The sequence below is a fragment of the Triticum aestivum genome, chromosome 2B (assembly GCF_018294505.1).
Source record: "Triticum aestivum cultivar Chinese Spring chromosome 2B, IWGSC CS RefSeq v2.1, whole genome shotgun sequence".
NCBI classification, from domain to species: Eukaryota; Viridiplantae; Streptophyta; class Magnoliopsida; order Poales; family Poaceae; genus Triticum; species Triticum aestivum.
Window position 1 is genome coordinate 20,427,464 of NC_057798.1, and position 18,811 is coordinate 20,446,274.

Here is an 18,811-nt window from a genome sequence, read left to right on the forward strand (position 1 = left end):
GGAGTGTCCACCATGTATATATCATTTGAAGAGGTGGCTGTCCACCGCCCAGTGAGCGGTGGCTCCTGTATGTCTCCTGCATCGTCGTCCATACCGTTGATGTCTTCGAAGTCAAAGTTGGGCACGTCGGTTAAGTCATCGATCGTGGCGACAAAGTGGGTGGTCGGTGGGCAGCGAATTCCTTCGTCGCCTGCTTGCCACTCAAGCCAGACATAGTTCGGCTCACAGCCTCCTGACAGAGAGAGAGACTTTAATGAGTTCAGCATGTCGCCAAAAGGCGAGTGCTGAAAGATGTACGCAGCGGTAAACTCCATCACCGGAGCCCAACCTGGCTCGGCTGTCTCGAGAGTGTGCGGGCCAGGGCCAACGGCCGGATATGAGTCCGGGGGCCCAGGGTTACAGGCCTCCACAGAGGTGAGACCCGTGTTCGGCTCCACCACTGATAAGTGTGCAACCTGCGGGGCGGGGTCCAGCCCTCCGTCCACAGGCAACGCAACCTGCCCTAGATTTAAATCCAGGGCTGCTTCGGGGATGATGTCTCGGGCACTGTCCGACAGCAGGTCTAGGCCGTGCTCGTTGTGGCTGTCCGGCGCTCCTGGCGCAGGCTCGAATCCGTTGAAGATCAAGTCTCCGCAGATATCTACCGTGTAGTTCAAGTTTCCGAACCTGATCTGGTGGTCAGGGGCGATCTGCTCCAGCCGGCCAAGCGAATTGGCCCACAGTGCGAAGCCGCCGAACACAAAGATCTGCCCGAGGAGAAAAGTCTCACCCTGGATCGTGTCGTTGACGATTGAAGACTCCATCAAGCCTCGAAGCGACGACAGAGAGGAACTCTCAATGAAAGCACCAATGTCGGTGTCAAAACCGGGGGATCTCGGGTAGGGGGTCCCGGTCTGTGCGTCTTAGGCTGATGGTAACAGGAAGCAAGGGACACAATGTTTACCCAGGTTCGGACCCTCTCGATGGAGGTAAAACCCTACTTCCTGCTTGATTAATATTGAAGATATGTGGAATACAAGAGTAGATCTACCACGAGATCGTAGAGGCTAAACCCTAAGAGCTATCCTAGATGGTATGATTGTAATTGTGATCGGCCTTCTAAGGACCATGCTCTCCGGTTTATATAGACACCGGAGAGGTAGGGTTTACATGGAGTTGGTTACAAGGAAGGAAACATAATATCCGGATCGCCAAGCTTGTCTTCCACGCAAAGGATAGTCCCATCCGGACACGAGCCGAAGTCTTGAGTCTTGTATCTTGATGCTTCTAAAGTCCGGACGATGAATATAGCCCGGCTGTCCGGATACCCCCTTATCCAGGACTCCCTCAGTATCGTCTTCGGACGGGTCCTTTAGTGATTCGGCAATGAACTCACTTCCGACGGCCACTACTTCTCAGCCCGCGGATGACACGGAGGTGTTGTCCCAAAGGCTCCCAGAGCGGGGGGAGGTGGATCTGTAGGCGCCCCAAGGCGGCATTCCAAACGTCGGACATGTTGGGTTCAAGATCCCCGCGGATCGTGTTGTTGAGAGCCGCAGTAAGCTGGAATCTCAGCCGAACACTGTTCCGGGACCTTCCGTGGTTCCGGACTCAGGCGGACAACCCCTCGTTAAGGAGGGTGAGCCGTCTGTGCCGAGGACTTCTGTTGCGCCCGAGGCGCCGGATTGTCTGCTGGAAGCGCTTCACGGTGCTTCCATAGATAAAGAGCACCGTACTCTTATGAGTGCGGTGATTCAGAAGGTTTCATCCGTGAAGAGCGGACTAACCAAAGCCTGCACCAGCCTCCTGATAGGCTTTGAGGTAAGTAATAAAAATGTGTGAAATTACCACCCAATAGGTAGTAGCCCCTGATACTCCTTTTGGTGTTCGGAAGGAAAAACCAAATGGAGGGTCAATTATAATCCGCAGGAGTCTAACAATAAGTTTGAATGTGAATAAGCAGGCTGTGCTGCTTGCCGCTGCGGTCCATACGACCGAGATCGCCAGACTAAAACAGGACCTGGAGCAGGCGCAGGGAGAGCTCGACCCCACGAGGAGGCATCTCGAAGAGAGCAAAGGTGAATGATTCCCCCTTCTCTTATAATGAGGGATAGATAAAATTGGTTATTCTAACGACGAAGCGTTGTGATTTGGTAACAGAGGCCACCACCGAAGTGGCGTCTCTCAAGAAAGCGCTGTCCGAGGCCGAACACAAGGCGGCCTTGGAATGCAAAGAGCGCGAAAAGCATGATGCGAGAGTGGGAGAGGTACAACAAGAGCTCCAGGATCTCGGAAAGAAGTTTGAGGCCGTGGAGCATGAGCTTAAGGCGAAAGAGGGCGAGCTTACGAAGGCCCTTGCAAGCATAAAAGACGCCAAGGCCGAAGCCGAGAAGGCACAGCAGGAGATCTAGGAGGCCAAAAAGATAGCCGTGGGTAAGAAATTCTCTATGCAAAGCAAACATGTGGAGGAGGCGTTTCTTTTACTTACCCGAATCCGGAGGTCTCCACGGGCATTCGCAGATCTGCCAAGCAGCGTATCAGATGCCGCGGAGTTCTACCGTGCCCAGGAGGGGAGCTCAACGGAGAAGTTGTTCTGGTCCCAGTATGCTGGGGCCGAACATCCAACACCTCTGAGTGACCAATTGAAGCAGTTAGTCGAACTCCATAGGGCGGCCGAAGTGGCTATGAAGGATTTCATAGTCCGGATGTGGCCTGGTGAGCCCCTGCCCACCAGCTACTTCGGCTTGATCAAGCGGATGGTGAATGCCTGTCCGTGACTGGAAGTCATTAAGCTATCTGTTTGCATTGAGGGTGCCCGCCGGGCCTTTGCCCATGCGAAGGTGCATTGGGGCAAGCTGGATGCAGAGAAGCTGGTGAAGGACGGGCCGCCGGAGGGCAAGACGCATCGCTATCCGGAGAAGTATTATGATGGCGTTATGAAGGGCGCTCGCCTCGTGGCTGATGAATGTACCAAGGATATAATTTTAGAATGAATTCACTTCTGTTATGTTTGTAATTTAAGGACGAAGTTACTTGCGCTATGTAGTGCTTGTTATTTAAAATATTACCTTCTGTGCGGCTGTTTATAAAATTCTGAAAGTAGGCCAGTCGTCGGCTTCCGCCCCCATGCAACTAGTACTGGGGTGTTCGTGGAAAACCCGGACACTCTTTATCCAAATGTTTGGTCCCTTAAGGAGGTGTCCGGCACAGCGAACAAGGCAATCGGACTATGCAGCTTTATAACCTTCACTTAGCCATAGAAGTCTACAATTTTAAATTTTGGCGAAGCCCCTAGAATCCGGAAGGCCGAATTGGGGCGCTATACACGCCTAGATCGGACAAAGCCGAATTATCGCCTAAAGCGGAAAAATCTATAAGGATTTTAAGACCTCTCGAACAGCGACCAGCTCTCGCCACATCATGCCGGTCAGTTTTCGGCTTTCTCTAGTGAGGTGCTCGTCCGGAAGAACCGAGACACAATCGCAGTAGTTCTCCCTACGCTACCTTAGCCGATATAACGGAACGTAAGGCACCAAAACAAGGGAGCCGGGCTATCCCAACTGTAGACCCAAGACATGATTCGGAGCTAATGCATATAATGCTATAAGTTTGGGGTGCCGCACTGTTGAAAGTGTTTGGACTTGTCTTGCCGTATTATGGGGCGCCATAAGAAGCCCCTGGCAAACTGAATGTACCAAGGTGTACGGATGCAATATCAAATAGACATTTGTAAGAAAAAAATGCTCAAATAAGAATAATAAGCTGACACTATGTATGATCTCCCATTGATGAACAATATGTTTAAGCATATGTTTACAATGAATGCATTAAGAGGAGATAAATAGGATTATTTGACATATCCTATCCAGGGCGAGCTACGCACAGATAGATAAAGCAGGTATAACGATCATAAATAGATTCCACATGGGTATTTCCTTCTATGCGCAAAGCCTGTTGCCTCCTTGGTTTTCTCTCCTATGTAAGTCTGACAATCCGGCTCTTCTGGAGAGGCTGCACTAAAGCAATGTCCTGAAAGGTGAAATGAAAGGTTACGAAGGTACGTGGTGGTGATACCGCACTATTGACTGAGCCACTGCTGCTCCTCCGCCCGTGCCCATGGTATTTTAAGTGCGTAATTGTGTACGCGTGGCACTACTGCTACTTTGATGGGCTTTGAGCGGAGGCCGGACTGCTAATCATGCTCTTGGCGTGCCCGGTGGTCCTGTTGTGGGGTGATCCGAACTCGCTTGACGGTGCTTGAGGTTTTCGTCGCCGGATTGGTGGTTTGCCGGAGGAGGCCGCATTGTACTTCTGCTGCGAGGGCTGCAGTATGCTCTTCTGTATGGAGAGAGCGGTTCATGTTTCCGTTGACTGTTATGACCCCGCGCGGGCCTAGCATCTTGAGCTTAAGGTATGCATAGTGTGGTACCGCATTGAATCTAGCGAATGCGGTTCGTCCGAGCAGTGCGTGGTAACCACTACGGAAAGGGACGATATCAAAGATTAACTCCTTGCTTCGGAAGTTATCCGGAGATCCGAAGACCACTTCCAATGTTATAGAGCCCGTACAGCGGGCCTCCACTCCAGGAATTACACCTTTAAAGGTGGTTTTGGTAGGCTTAATCCTTGAAGGGTCGATGCCCATTTTGCATACTGTGTCCTGATAAAGCAGGTTCAGGCTGCTGCCTCCATCCATAAGGACTCTTGTGAGGTGAAATCCATCTATGATTGGGTCTAGAACCAATGCGGCTGAGCCGCCGTGACCGATGCTAGTAGGATGATCCCTATGATCAAAGGTGATCGGGCAAGCTGACCGCGGGTTCAATTTGGGGACGACTGGCTCCATCGTGTAGACGTCCCGTAGTGCTCGCTTCCTTTCCCGCTTGGGGATGTGACTGGCGTAGATCATGTTGACCGTTTTCACCTGGGGGAGAAATTTCTTCTGTCCCCCCGTGTTCCGATGCCGGGGCTCATCGTCATCGTTGCTGTGCAGCCCCGTGTCCTTGTTTTCGGTGTTTATTTTGCCGGCCTGTTTAAAAACCCAGCAGTCTCTATTGGTGTGGTTGGCTGGCTTGTCCGGGGTGCCATGAATTTGGCACGAGTGCTCCAGTATACGGTTTAGACTGGACGGTCCCTGATTGTTTCTTTTGAATGCCTTCTTCCACTGACCGGATTTAGATCTGCTGAATCCGGCATTGACTGCCGTATCTTCGGTGTTGTCGCCATTGTTCCGTCGCTTGTGTCTGTTGCGCCGTAGCTTGCCATTATTTTCACGGACATCTGACGTGCAAGAATGTGGCGTAGTGCTACTGCGAGCCAACCAGCTGTCCTCGCCCGTGCAAAAGCGGGTCATTAGCGTCGTGAGAGCTACCATGGACTTGGGTTTCTCCTAGCCGAGGTGTCGGGTGAGCCACTCGTCGCGGATATTATGCTTGAAGGACGCCAGGGCTTCGGCATCCGGACAGTCAACTATTTGGTTCTTTTTAGTTAGGAACCGGGTCCAGAATTTCCTGGTTGATTCTCCGGGCTATTGAGTGATGTGGCTCAAGTCATCGGCGTCCGGAGGTCGCACATATGTGCCTTGGAAGTTGTCAAGGAATGCGTCTTCCAGGTTTTCCCAACTGCCAATGGAATTTGCTGGCAGGCTGTTAAGCCAGTGTCGGGCGGGTCCTTTGAGCTTAAGGGGAAGATACTTGATGGCATGTAGATCATCACCGCGGGCCATGTGGATGTGGAGAAGGAAGTCTTCAATCCATACCACAGGGTCTGTTGTGCCATCGTATGATTTGATGTTTACGGGTTTGAACCCTTCCGGGAATTCATGATCCATCACTTCATCAGTGAAGCGGAGGGGGTGTGCGGCGCCTCTGTGCCGGCCTATGTCGCGACGCAGTCCGGCTGCGTCTGACTGGTTATGTTCGGCCCGGCCGGATTTGCTGTTAGTGTATCCGGTATGACGGTCATCGTCATGTGTTGCGGCGCGCCGCCGTGATCCGTAGATCGATCTTGGTTGTCCTGCGGTGTTATCCAGTCTATCGCGCAGGTCCTGAGTATTGCCCCGGGCCGTAGTGAACTGGCGTGGGGGTGCATGCTGGTATTTGGGCTGATATGCCGTTTTATCCCGACCTCAAGGTGGCCGGTCAGCCATGTGGCGCTCGAGTCCATATTCCTTAGCTGCTAGGACTTCTGTCCATCTATATGTGAGCAGGTCTTGATCAGCATGAAGTTGTTGCTACTTCTTCTTCAGGCTTCTCGCAGTGGCAATAAGCCGGCGCTTGAAGCGCTCATGCTCTGCGGGGTCCTCGGGCACGCCGAACTCGTCGTCGCCGAGGCTAATCTCGTCTTCGGTGGAGGGCATGTAGTTGTCCTCCTCCGGATACCCGCCCGTCACCTGTTCGTCTGGGCTGTCCTGCCCATCTTCCCGCTTGGCCTGCTCGAAGGCGGGCTGATTGGGGTTGTATTCATCGTCAGCACCGTCCAGATTGTTTTTGTCTCCGGTGCAGGTATTGCCTTGGCGGGGCTTGGAGCGGCGCTGGCGACGCCCATGCTTTGCTTTCTTCTTGGAGGGGTTATCCTCCGTTGCCTCATCGCCATTGGTTTCTTTCGGAGTGTCCACCATATATATATCGTATGAAGAGGTGGCTGTCCACCGCCCTGTGAGCGGTGGCTCCTGTATGTCTCCTGCATCGTCATCCATACCGTCGATGTCTTCGGAGTCGAAGTCAAGAACGTCGGTTAAATCATCAACCGTGGCAATGAAGTGGGTGCTGGGTGGGCAGCGAATTCCTTCGTCACCTGCTTCTCACTCAAGCCGGACATAGTTCGGCCCAGAGCCTCCTGACAAAGAGAGAGACTTTAATGAGTTCAGCATGTCGCCAAAGGGCGAGTGCTGAAAGATGTCCGCAGCGGTAAACTCCATTACCGGAGCCCAGCCTGGCTCGACTGGCTCGGGGGTATGCGGACCGGAACCAACAACCGGATATGAGTCCGGGGGCCCGGGGTTACAGGCCTCCACAGAGGTGAGACCTGTGTTCGGCTCCACCACCGATGAGTATGCAACCTGCGGGGCGGGGTCCACCCCTCCGTCCTTGGGCAACGCAACCTGTTCTGGATTTAGATCCGGGGCAACTGCAGGGATGATGTCCCGAGCATTGTCCGACAGCAGGTCTAGGCCGTGCTCGTCGTGACTGTCCGACGCTCCTGGCACAGGCCCGAATCTGTCGAAGATCAAGTCTCCGCGAATGTCCGCCGTGTAATTCAAGTCTCCGAACCTAATCTGGTGGCCAGGGGTGTAGCTGTCGATCTGCTCCAGATGACCAAGCGAATTGGCCTGCAGTGCGAAGCCGCCGAACACAAAGATCTGTCCGGGGAGAAAGGTCTCGCCCTGGACCATGTTGCTGGCGGTCGAAGACGCCATCAAGCCTCGAAGCGACAACACAGAGGAACTCTCAATGAAACCACCAATGTCGGTGTCAAAACAGGCGGATCTCGGGTAGGGGGTCCCGATATGTGCGTCTTAGGCTGATGGTAACAGGAAGCAAGGGACACAATGTTTACCCAGGTTCGGGCCCTCTCGATGGAGATAAAACCCTACTTCCTGCTTAATTAATATTGAAGATATGAGTTGTACAAGAGTAGATCTACCACGAGATCGTAGAGGCTAAACCCTAGAAGCTAGCCTATGATGGTATGATTGTAAATGTGATCGGCCTTCTAAGGACCATCCTCTCCGGTTTATATAGACATCGGAGAGGGCTAGGGTTTACATGGAGTCGGTTACAAGGAAGGAAATATAATATCCGGATCGCCAAGCTTGCCTTCCACGCAAAGGAGAGTCCCATCCGGACACGGGCCGAAGTCTTGAGTCTTGTATCTTCACGCTTCAATAGTCCGGACGATGTATATAGTCCGGCTGTCCGGATACCCCCTAATCCAGGACTCCCTCAGTGGGGAAGGGAGATGTCGGGGCACCCTGCCACGCATATCGTCCCTTCCTCATTTGCCGAGGCCGGTCCAAACCGGTATCCCTTCTTTGTCGATTGTTTATCCTGCGGGCTCTACCCCCCTTTTTCAGATTTCTTCAACGACATCATGCACACCTATGGCTTCCACCTTCTGGATTTCGTGCTGAATGTTGTGGCGTGCATGGCCTTCTTCGCCAATCTTTGCGAGGGTTTTGCCAGACTATATCCCAGCATGGCGCTCTTTCGCCATTACTTCACCCCTCGCATCCAGCCAGGGGGCGCCATCTCTGGCTGTATTACTTGGATCCCAAGGACCCAGAGCAGGGGCACGTACCCGGAGGGTGCCGAGAAGGAGAGGTGGGACGAGTGGCGGGGCCGATGGTGCTGGATCGAGGAGGCAGATCCGCAGGAGTTCTGCGGGGCCCTTCGGAGGCCGCCGGTCCGCGGCAAGGAATGGAGCGACCTCGACGCCGATGAAAAGAAGCTCATGGTCACCACCAATACGTCTCCAACATATCTATAATTTTTGATTGTTCCATGCTATTATATTACCCCCTTTTGGATGTTTATGGGCTTTATTTTACACATTTATATCATTTTGGGACTAACCTACTAACCGGAGGCCCAGCCCGTATTGCTGTTTTTTTTGCCTATTTTAGTATTTTGAAGAAAAGGGATATCAAACGGAGTCCAAACGGAATGAGACCTTCGGGAGCGTGATTTTTGGAACGAACGTGATCCGGAGAGCTTGGAGTGCAAGTCAAGAAGCTCCCGAGAACCCCACGAGATAGGGGGGCGTGCCCCCTCTTGTAGGGCGCGCCCCCTGTCTCGTGGGCCCCTCGGGCGTCCACCAACGTACTTCTTCCTCCTATATATAACTACAGACCCCGAAAACATCCAGGAGCACCACGAAACACAATTTCCACCGCCGTAACCTCCTATATCCACGAGATCCCATCTTGGAGCCTTCGCCGGCACTCTGCCAGAGGGGGAATCGACCATGGAGGGCCTCTACATCAACATCCTTGCCCCTCCGATGAGTTGTGAGTAGTTTGCCACAGACCTATGGGTCCATAGTTATTAGCTAGATGGCTTGTTCTCTCTTTTTGGATCTCAATACAATGTTCTCCCCCTCTCTTGCGGATATCTATTCGATGTAATCTCTTTTTGCGGTGTGTTTGTCGAGATCCGATGAATTGTGGGTTTATGATCAAGTTTATCTATGAATAATATTTGAATCTTCTCTGAATTCTTTTATGTATGATTGAGTTATCTTTGCAAGTCTCTTTGAATTATCAGTTTGGTTTGGCCTACTAGATTGGTCTTTCTTGCCATGGGAGAAGTGCTTAGCTTTGGGTTCAATCTTGCGGTGTTCTTACCCAGTGACAGAAAGGGTTGCAAGACACGTATTGTATTGTTGCCATCGAGGATAACAAGATGGGGTTTACATCATATTGCATGAGTTTATCCCTCTACATCATGTCATCTTGCTTAATGTGTTACCCTATTCTTATGAACTTAATACTCTAGATGCAAGCAGGAGTCGGTCGATGTGTGGAGTAATAGTAGTAGATGCAGGCAGGAGTCGGTCTACTTGTTATGGACGTGATGCCTATATACATGATCATGCCTAGATAATCTCATAACTATGCGCTTTTCTATCAATTGCTCGACAGTAATTTGTTCACCCACTGTAATGCTTATGCTATCTCGAGACAAGCCTCTAGTGAAACCTATGCCCCCCGGGTCTATCTCTTATCATATTTGCTTTCAATCTACTTTATTTGCATCTTTACTTTTTGCATCTATATTATAAAATACCAAAAATATATTTATCTTATCATACTATCTCTATCAGATCTCACTTTCGTAAGTGGCCGTGAAGGGATTGACAACCCCTTTATTGCGTTGGTTGCGAGTTCTCTGTTTGTTTGTGTAGGTGCGTGGGACTTTTGAGGAGCGTCCTACTAGATTGATACCTTGGTTCTCAAAACTAAGGGAAATACTTACACTACACTTGCTGCATCACCCTCTCCTCTTCGGGGAAAACCAAGGCTAGCTCAAGACGTAGCAACCACCACCAGGATCCATCGCCTTACCTCGGCCGGGCTCACCCAAAAGATTATTGGGGCCGATTTCATCCGCCGTCGGATTGCCCCACTGCACAACAAGGGGAGGCCGGCCTGGGATTTCAGGAACGCGGCTGACGTCATGAGGCTCCGCCCCGGCCTGAAACACAATTTCACGATGCTGCAGCATGCTCATCTTTGCCAGAGGATTTTTCAGCTCAAGGTGGATGAGGTCGGCGGAGTCGAGAGGACCGGCAAGGCCTAGAAAGCCAGCAAGGCCGTCAAGGCTGGCGGGTCTCTGTTTGGGTTACCAGCAGGAGTAGTCCCATTGAGCAACAACTCTTGCCAGACTGCCATCATCGCCATGTTGCCGAATTTCAACGCGCATGGCCTGGACCCAAGCTGGGCCGAGCCGGAAGCAAAGTGGGTGCAGGCATTCTTCGACAACCTGTCAGAGAGGTATGTTCGTGATGAGCCACTTCTCATCCGTGACACCACTCATGCAGAGGTGGCGTACATTGTCGCCAGGGCGGAGGAGGCGGCTCTTGCTAAGGAGGTTGGCAGCGTTGGCACCATGGAGGACGAGGCCGATACGACCGCAAAAGAGAAAGAGTTCGCCGAGTGGGCGGGGTCTGCCAGGGAGGCCAGCGGTGCCGCCCCCCCCCCCCCTTGTTGAGGAAACGGTCGAGGAGTCAGCCGAAGGGGAGACCGAGGCGGATGATTCCTCGGCCCCGGGGAGGTAATGCATCCTGTGGCAGGCTAGCTCCGGCGAGCCAGTCCGGCCGGGCAGGACCACGCAGCGGCAACAAGCCCAGCCACAGCCCGTTCGGCAGACGAGGGCCGCGGCAGCGAAGAAGGCGGCGGCCGCTGCCTCTTCCTCATCCAAGCGGCGCAGGACCCCATCCCCTTGTCCTCCTCCTTCGGACGGCACCGCGAAGGCCGATTTCGACCTCGGGTCCTTCATCCCGAAGAGGAAGAGGAGTCCAGAGGAGGAGGAGGACGAGTAAGCACCTCGCCCTTCATCATTTCTGACCTTCAGCTGCCTGTGCTACCTTCTTTTAACTTGATCTTATCTTTGAAGTGACACGGAGACGCTGGCCCAGAGGGTGGCAAAGAGGGCCAAGGCTTAGAGGGTGACGGGCCCCGGCGAGCGCTTCGCGCACGCTGCCACTGGTGGTGGTCAGCCCAGACAGCAGCCCTCAGCGCAGCCCCCGCTCCAGCGCTCAGCGTAAGTCCGCTATTCACTCCCCATCGACATGCGTTGGTGTGTGCATCCTTGGTGCTGACCTTGCCGGGTTCGCAAGAGAAGAGCGGCAATAGGAGGAGCTGCTGAGGGCCACCCCTGACATGCCACCCCCATCGACCGCGCCACCCGGAGGGGCATCACCGACAAGGGCACCCACCGCCGAGCCCACGCGCATGGAGGAAGAGGGGGCAAGCACGGGCACCGGTGGCTCCGTCCCCACAACGGACATTGGCGGGGAAGGAACCACTTCTCCTCAGCATGGCACGGGTAAGCTGCCTGCCTCCCGTCCTTTGCTATCTTTGCCACGCAATATTCTCCTTTTTCTTTGTCCTGAACTTTGGTTTTGGCCTTGCTTCGCTTCTCTCTGGTCTTCAGACCCTCTCTTGATGGACCAGGAGGACGTCGATATTGTTATCGAGGAGGTCACCAAGGACGCCGAAGCCGAGGCCACGAAGATTGATGTCGGGGCTGCCGCCAAGGGGCCTGCCGGGGAAGTCGGCAGGGCTGCTGCCGAGGAGGCCTGCAAGGCTGCTACCGAGGAGGCCGCCAAAGGGCATGCCTGGGAGGAGATGGCTAATGACCAGCCTTGTTCTCCTACAGCCCCTACCCCGGGCAAGTACTTGAAGGTAGGCGACGACCTGTTCGTCAGCCTTCCAGGGACGGCAAGCACCAGGGCGCCAGCCGACGGGGAGGTCTTCGACGATGAGGCGCTCGCCGCTGCGGGGCTCCAGGTCGTTGATGAACCAAGCACCAGCAGCGGTGGTTCCCAAGAGGAGCAGCTCCTCCGGGCCATGAGCGCCAATTTCCAGAAGCTTCAGATACTCCAGCATGCCTGCCAGGACAAGGTGAACTCCAGGACGACAGCCGTGGACAAGGCCGAAGCAGACTTTCAGGAGCACGTTGCTCAAATGCAAGTCTGGTTCGGCGAGGCCCGGCAGGAACTGAAGGACGCCCCGGGTCAGCTGGACGAGCGCAAGCGAGAGCTTCTCCTGAAGCAAGCTGACGTCGAGAAGGCCCAGGAGGCGGCGAATGAACATGCCGCTAAGGACGAAGCTGATCGGCGGCAGCAGCAAGCTTTGCTGGACTCCCAAGATGAGGACCTCGCTGCTCATGAGCAGGCGCTTGTCACCATGCTCCGCGGTAAGGACGAGGAGATCGAGAGGCTCGTTGCGTAGCGGACCCAGGAGCTGGAGCAGAAGCACAAAGATGCACTTGATGCTCTAGCACTGGACCACGCCGGCAAGGTGGAGAAGCTGGAGCTGGAGCGGGAGGAGCTGAAGGAGGAGGTCTCGAAGTTGAAGATGGACAGGAACCTGATCGCCCACACTCTGGCGGGGCTGCAGGTCACCATCTCTGACAAGACCAAGCCGCTCTTCGAGGCTAACAATTCCATTGGTGACCTGAAGCTGAAGCTGGACACCTTGGAAGGGACACTTTTAGAGGGCAGGGCCCGCGAGAAGACCCTGGCCAAGGCACTTGAGGACGAGAGGCAGCTGAAGAAGGATGACGCTACCGCCCACAAGGACTATGTGGACAGCATAAATCTCTGGATCAGCCGCCTCATCGACATTGCAGGGAGGCTCATCACGCAACTAGCCGTCATGGGCATGCCGGATATCAGGTAGTCCCAGGAGGCGAACATAAGCCCCAACGCCAGGCTGACCTTGTTCTTCGAGGGCGTTCTCAACGCCCTGGAGCAGCTCCGCTCCAATCGAGCAGCTTATCTGGCCAACGAGGCCCGGAGGCTCTGCCGGGGTGCCCTGGCCAAGGTGCTCACCAAGGTGGCGTTCTGGAACCCTAGTGTCGACTTCGCCAACGCGCTGGAGAGCTTGCCGGAGGATGCGGACCTCATGGCGCTCGAAGAGCATATCAAGCCCATCATCAGCTGCGTTGACGGAGTCAAGAGGGTGGAGGGCCAGCGCCGGGACTAGGCACCCCGTTCCTCATCGCCGCTGCGAGTTCATGCCCAAGACAATTTTATCTTAAGTTAAAACCGTGGCAACCTTTGATGTAATATAACATGGCAGATGTAATATAACTTTGCAGTATTATGAAATAGTGCGCGCTATCTTCCTATCTTGATTTTTCCTTGTATGTGCGCACCCTACGCTTTGTTGGATAAGTTTGCCGGCGCGTAAACCCGTGCCACGACGCTTGAGGGACAGATCCTTAGCAGCCTGCCGGGGGCTCTTGCTGCCGGGCAAGCCACCTTGCCATTCTCAGCGCAGCCGCTTGAACTGTTGAGCGGACTCGAAACAGAACAAGGGCATTGCCAATAGTGGAAGGGTTCCCTTGCGTGCAGGTTTTCCATACAAGGAGCAAAATCCTTCGAGGAAAATAACCCTATAAAAGGGAAATTGCTCAAGGTTTTGCGTGACTTAGCTTTTCGTTGCCACGCGGATGGTTATCGCGGCTGCGGACGACACCGCTCGCCTGGCTGATGGCACCAGAGTTATGGAGATGATCTTGACCTCCTGCACCGCCAGCATCCGTCCTGCCGCCTGCCTGCACTGGCACGGATGGACCGGCTCCAAACGAGCTGACCGCTGGGGCCGCCTTCTCCTTCGGAGCCATGGCGATGAAGAAGTCGATGCGCTAACTTCTAGACCAGATTTTCACAGCCTCTGCCCCCTACCTGGCGCGCCAAAGATGTCGGGCAAAACGACACCTATGGGATCACGAGGATCCCTTCTACGGTTGGCGGGGCACGGGGCTGCGCAAAGAGCAGGTCAAAAAGATCAGCACGAGGGGATTTTTACCCAGGTTCGGGCCGCGAGCGACGCGTAATACCCTAGTACTGCTTTTGTGTATATTTGGTGTTCTTGAGTTCTTGAACTAGCTGCGGTGCATTGCCCAGTCCAAAAAGTCTGAATCCCTCCTCAGTATGCCTCGGGGCTCCTTTTATACGTCAAAGGGGTCGCCACAGTGGCACACGGAAGGTGGAAAGCATCTACAATGTACTAGTTTATCTCATGACATCATAGGACAAACACATTTAATGAGCCGCCTATGTGTCCTCTTGCTTTATCGGGAACGGCAACAAGGTTTGTCCCGTCCGTCGCCGCCTCGCCTTGCTTCGACGCGCGTCCAAGCTGACGAGGCATGCAGCGCCACGCTGGCTGGCTGGCTACTGTGCTAGCGCGGTGACAGAGTCTTCACGAAGATCTGCATGCAACCACGCATGTGCTTGCCTAGTTGGCCTAGAAACTACACGCTGCCACGCAGGCGCTTGCTTAGTTGGTGGGCTGGAGTGGCGACTGAGCAGCCAAATCTGGCCATGGTCTTGCCGACGCCTCCCGCAAGGGTCTTGCCAGGGCCTAGTGGCCGTCCCCGTCAAGGATCTTGTCGGGGGTTTCGTTGGCGTTCCCGGCAAGGATCTTGCCGGGGGTCTTCGTCTGTCCCCGGCAAGGATCTTGCCGGGAGGGGGGGGGGGCTCTGCTCTTCACAAAGATCAGCATGCCACCACGCAGGCGCCCCCGAGCCTTGGTCTCGACGTTGTCGATGGGGTTGGAGCCCTCAGGCTCAAGGGTGGCAGCCTTGCTGGTGTCGGGCAAGTCACCCCGGCAAGGCTCTTGCCGGGGCTATGTAGGCCGCCCCGGCAAGGCTCTTGCCGGGGGGAGATCCATCTTGCACCTTTGCTCTTCACGCCTCTGGCTTGAGTGTCGCTTTGGCAGTCTCACACCTTCCCTTTCTCTGCCCCGCCAAGCCCGACCGCAGGTGTGGCTACGACTGCTCATGCACAAGTAAAGGGGTACAGAAGGGCCCCTACTTTTGTACACCGACACGCGGGCACCCGCGCTACTGATATACCTAAAACCCGCGCTACTGCTAGGCTTTTCCCTAGTAGTGGAAGGAGGCTCTTTCATGCAACTACTTCTCTGGTTGATGCTCGCCTAGACTCGCTAGTTGATCGGGACTCTCCTTTGCCAACATCTAGCCTTGGTAGTTAGGTTAGGTTGCCCTCGGATGCACAAGGAGAAGAACCTAGGTTGCTAGGCGCGCGGCTTCCCGGACGGCGAGCGATCCTGACAATGATGTTGACTGCCCCCTTGGCTATGTGCTTATGTGGATGGCAAGTGCTGGGTGGTCCTAGGGAGGTTGTTGCCGATGGTGGCAGGCAGGCCGTGATCTAGATATTGAAGGCTAGATCCGTCATGAGAGGGCCTCTCCTCTTGTTGGGCTTGATGGCCAGCGTTCCACAACAAGTTGTGAGGGGTGATATCTCAGCACTTTCGTGCCAACGGCGGCAACACTTGTGGGTGTCGGTCCGCCCTTGGGGTTGTCGCCATGCTCTTTGCAGGTTGGTGGCGCAGTTTCAACAGCAAGTCTTGCACCATTTCTCGAACAAAAGTTAATTGTTACCTTATCCTGGCATTCTTGCATGGAAGACTACTGGAATAATTGCGCTAACAAATAGAAATGAGCCACCCTATATAGCTACAAGTGTGCCAAGTGATTGGTCTGAACCTTTTTGTTTTTACTAGTTATTATTAACAAGTGTTTGTTGAAAGATATTTTTTGTAAAAATGAATAGCACAGAGCTACTGCAATAAAAATGCTGATGTGGTTCCTGTGTTTCCAGGAGAAAATACTAAGACACTTGAATTTTTTTCAACATAATGTCTTGGAAATCAACAATAAGTTTATTGATCTATTTTTTCTTTTCTTCTTGATCGGGGTTCTTAATACTATTCCACCGAATCAACCCGCCGGGAAAGTTGAGGTATGTTTTCTTGCAGGGATATGCATCCGTATCTTTTTATAAATTAGAACGCACACTCCATTTCTTGAATTAATATACCTGGATTGATTGTGTGAGGTTAATATCTCAGTTTTCTTTTAATTTAGAATCATGATTTATTTTTCTTGGCTTAATCTCTCATTGTAAATTCATAGGTATTACAGTCAAGGAGGAATCCATTGCTTATCCCATGGAAAGGTGGTGTGCTAAGTAGTATCTATTTGGCGGTAATTTGTTGAAGGTGTTGTGTCTTGCCCATTCCTTTATATCTGTCATTTCTTGTGCTCCTATATTTTCGGATCCCTAAATCCTACTTTACGCTCGGACAGATTTTGGGTGTCCTTGATACTGGACGTGATGCTTGGATCCATAGAGAAGGTTGGATTAAAACTAGCGTTCCCGTTGGGAGTGGCAGAAAAATGTAAGGATTCCTATTTTCTTTCGCAAGTCGCAACTGATGTGCTACTACAATTCGTAACAGGTAGTTTAATTTAGAATCATGATTTATTTTTCTTGGCTTAATCTCTCATTGTAAATTCATAGGTATTACAGTCAAGGAGGAATCCCTTGCTTATCCCATGGAAAGGTGGTGTGCTAAGTAGTATCTATTTGGCGGTAATTTGTTGAAGGTGTTGTGTCTTGCCCATTCCTTTATATCTGTCATTTCTTGTGCTCCTATATTTTCGGATCCCTAAATCCTACTTTACGCTCGGACAGATTTTGGGTGTCCTTGATACTGGACGTGATGCTTGGATCCATAGAGAATGTTGGATTAAAACTAGCGTTCCCGTTGGGAGTGGCAGAAAAATGTAAGGATTCCTATTTTCTTTCGCAAGTCGCAACTGATGTGCTACTACAATTCGTAACAGGTAGTTTTTCTTATAGCCCGCTCAGTTTCTCCAAATTGTATTGTTGCATCTTCATATAGTATCAGTGTGTTAACATGGATATCAGGATATGTATATTGGATGGTCTGGCCCTTTTTCTGTAAGATGCACACTTAATTATAAGCTATTGCATAATTGAAGGTCTCGTCCTAAGAGTCTGAATATCAAATGAGCTTTGAAACACGAGAAATGAACTGATCTGCTTTTTTTTATCAAAAAATTGAAGCTTTTAGTTGAAATGGTTATCGTGCAAGCTATCTATCTATCTACTGCCAACTCATAAGATGCACAATTTGCATTTTTTATTTGTCCTGATCTTTGTTATGGTAACAAGCTATCCAAGACTCTGCATTGCCCCGACGAGTCCGAATATCAAATTAGTGTTGAAACATGAGATATGAACTCATATGCTTTAGTTCAGCAATTCGAGGCCTTTAGCTGAAATGGTTACCTTCATACCCTGCAAGCTATCTACTGCCAAATCATAAGATGCAGAATTTGCATTTTATTTTGTAGGCGGTCTGCGTAGGTGTCGACTATCTTGGGATGCAATTGCCGGTGTAACCCCGGATACTTAAGCAAGGCGGAACTTCATCCTTGGCGAGGATGTCAAGGGACATGGAGAAGAGATTTACATAATGAAGGCCCGTTTTCTGTCTATCCTTTCATTCAGAACTAGAAAGGGATATAATAAAATACATGGAGAAGAGATTTAGAGATTTAGGGGTGCCATGTAAAGACATTCTCCATTTTCAGGGTGATTTACTACCTGTAAGGCTGTAACTTGTAAATAAGTAAAATACCAAGCCTCTTGACGTTGTTCCTGATTATCTAACAGTATAAATGACTTTTCAGCCAGATTAATTATTTGTTCTGAATAGGCAAATATGTGTACCAGTTTAATTAAGCATCAGGCATTTCCATTTGTACACTTGATCATGTGGTTGAAAGCGCTCGGACTGCCAGAATGATGCCTGACCAGGTGATCTAGGCTCCCAGCAAGGACAATCTCTCTGAAGGGAAAGCTCCTGACGCCCTGCTCACATTCATCTCCATCACAACCTCCTGTGTTGCAGAGGTTAATCACATGAACACTAGAAACTTTGACGCCCGATCGATGGAAAAATGGCAACGGAAGCCGAGAGAGTGGTGCAAACAAGGCACATTTCTCGCTTCGGTTTTCCACCTTTTTTTGTGTGTTCTGCCACATCATGTTTATCATTTACCAAGTAACCCCATGTATGTGAGTATATCTAGTACTCCCTCAATCCCATAATGTAAGACATTTTTCAACAGTAGCCTGTAACTTTGTTGTATAGTACTCATCTCTTTTGTAGATAAACAAACAAAATACAATACATGCACCATGTATTTTAAAATCTATAAAAAAAAGGCTCTATATAGCCCGAGCACCAAAACGCTGTGCTCCAAACAACTAGCACTATACTAGCATGATGAACTTATGATTTTCTATATGAATAACAAGAAGTCAAGTGCTGCTACCAAACACATTGACATAAGTTATCAACTTATGAAGATAGAACACGGGATCAAGTAATTGATGTTAAGCATATAATTATGACAAAAATGCTTGCTGATTCGATCACTGAAGGATTTGGAAGTTTTATGAAACCCCGAATTAATTTAAACAAGAAAGAAAAAACAGAAAAAAAAACAAGCAAAGAGAACTGGGGTGTCCCACCCCGGACATGGGCTGGCTCAAAACCGCGTGCACTTTTGCTCCCTATTCAGCACGTAGGTCGCTGAATAGGTGCCCCCTTCCATTCTTATCCTCAACCTGAGAATAGAAAAAAAAACATCTCCTTTTTTTTTCTCTACCTGCGGTGCCTCGCAGTAGGCGGCTCCTTCTCCATTGAATCCATGCCAAGTCCCTCACCTCGCGTGTCCCCGCCTTTCCCTCCTCT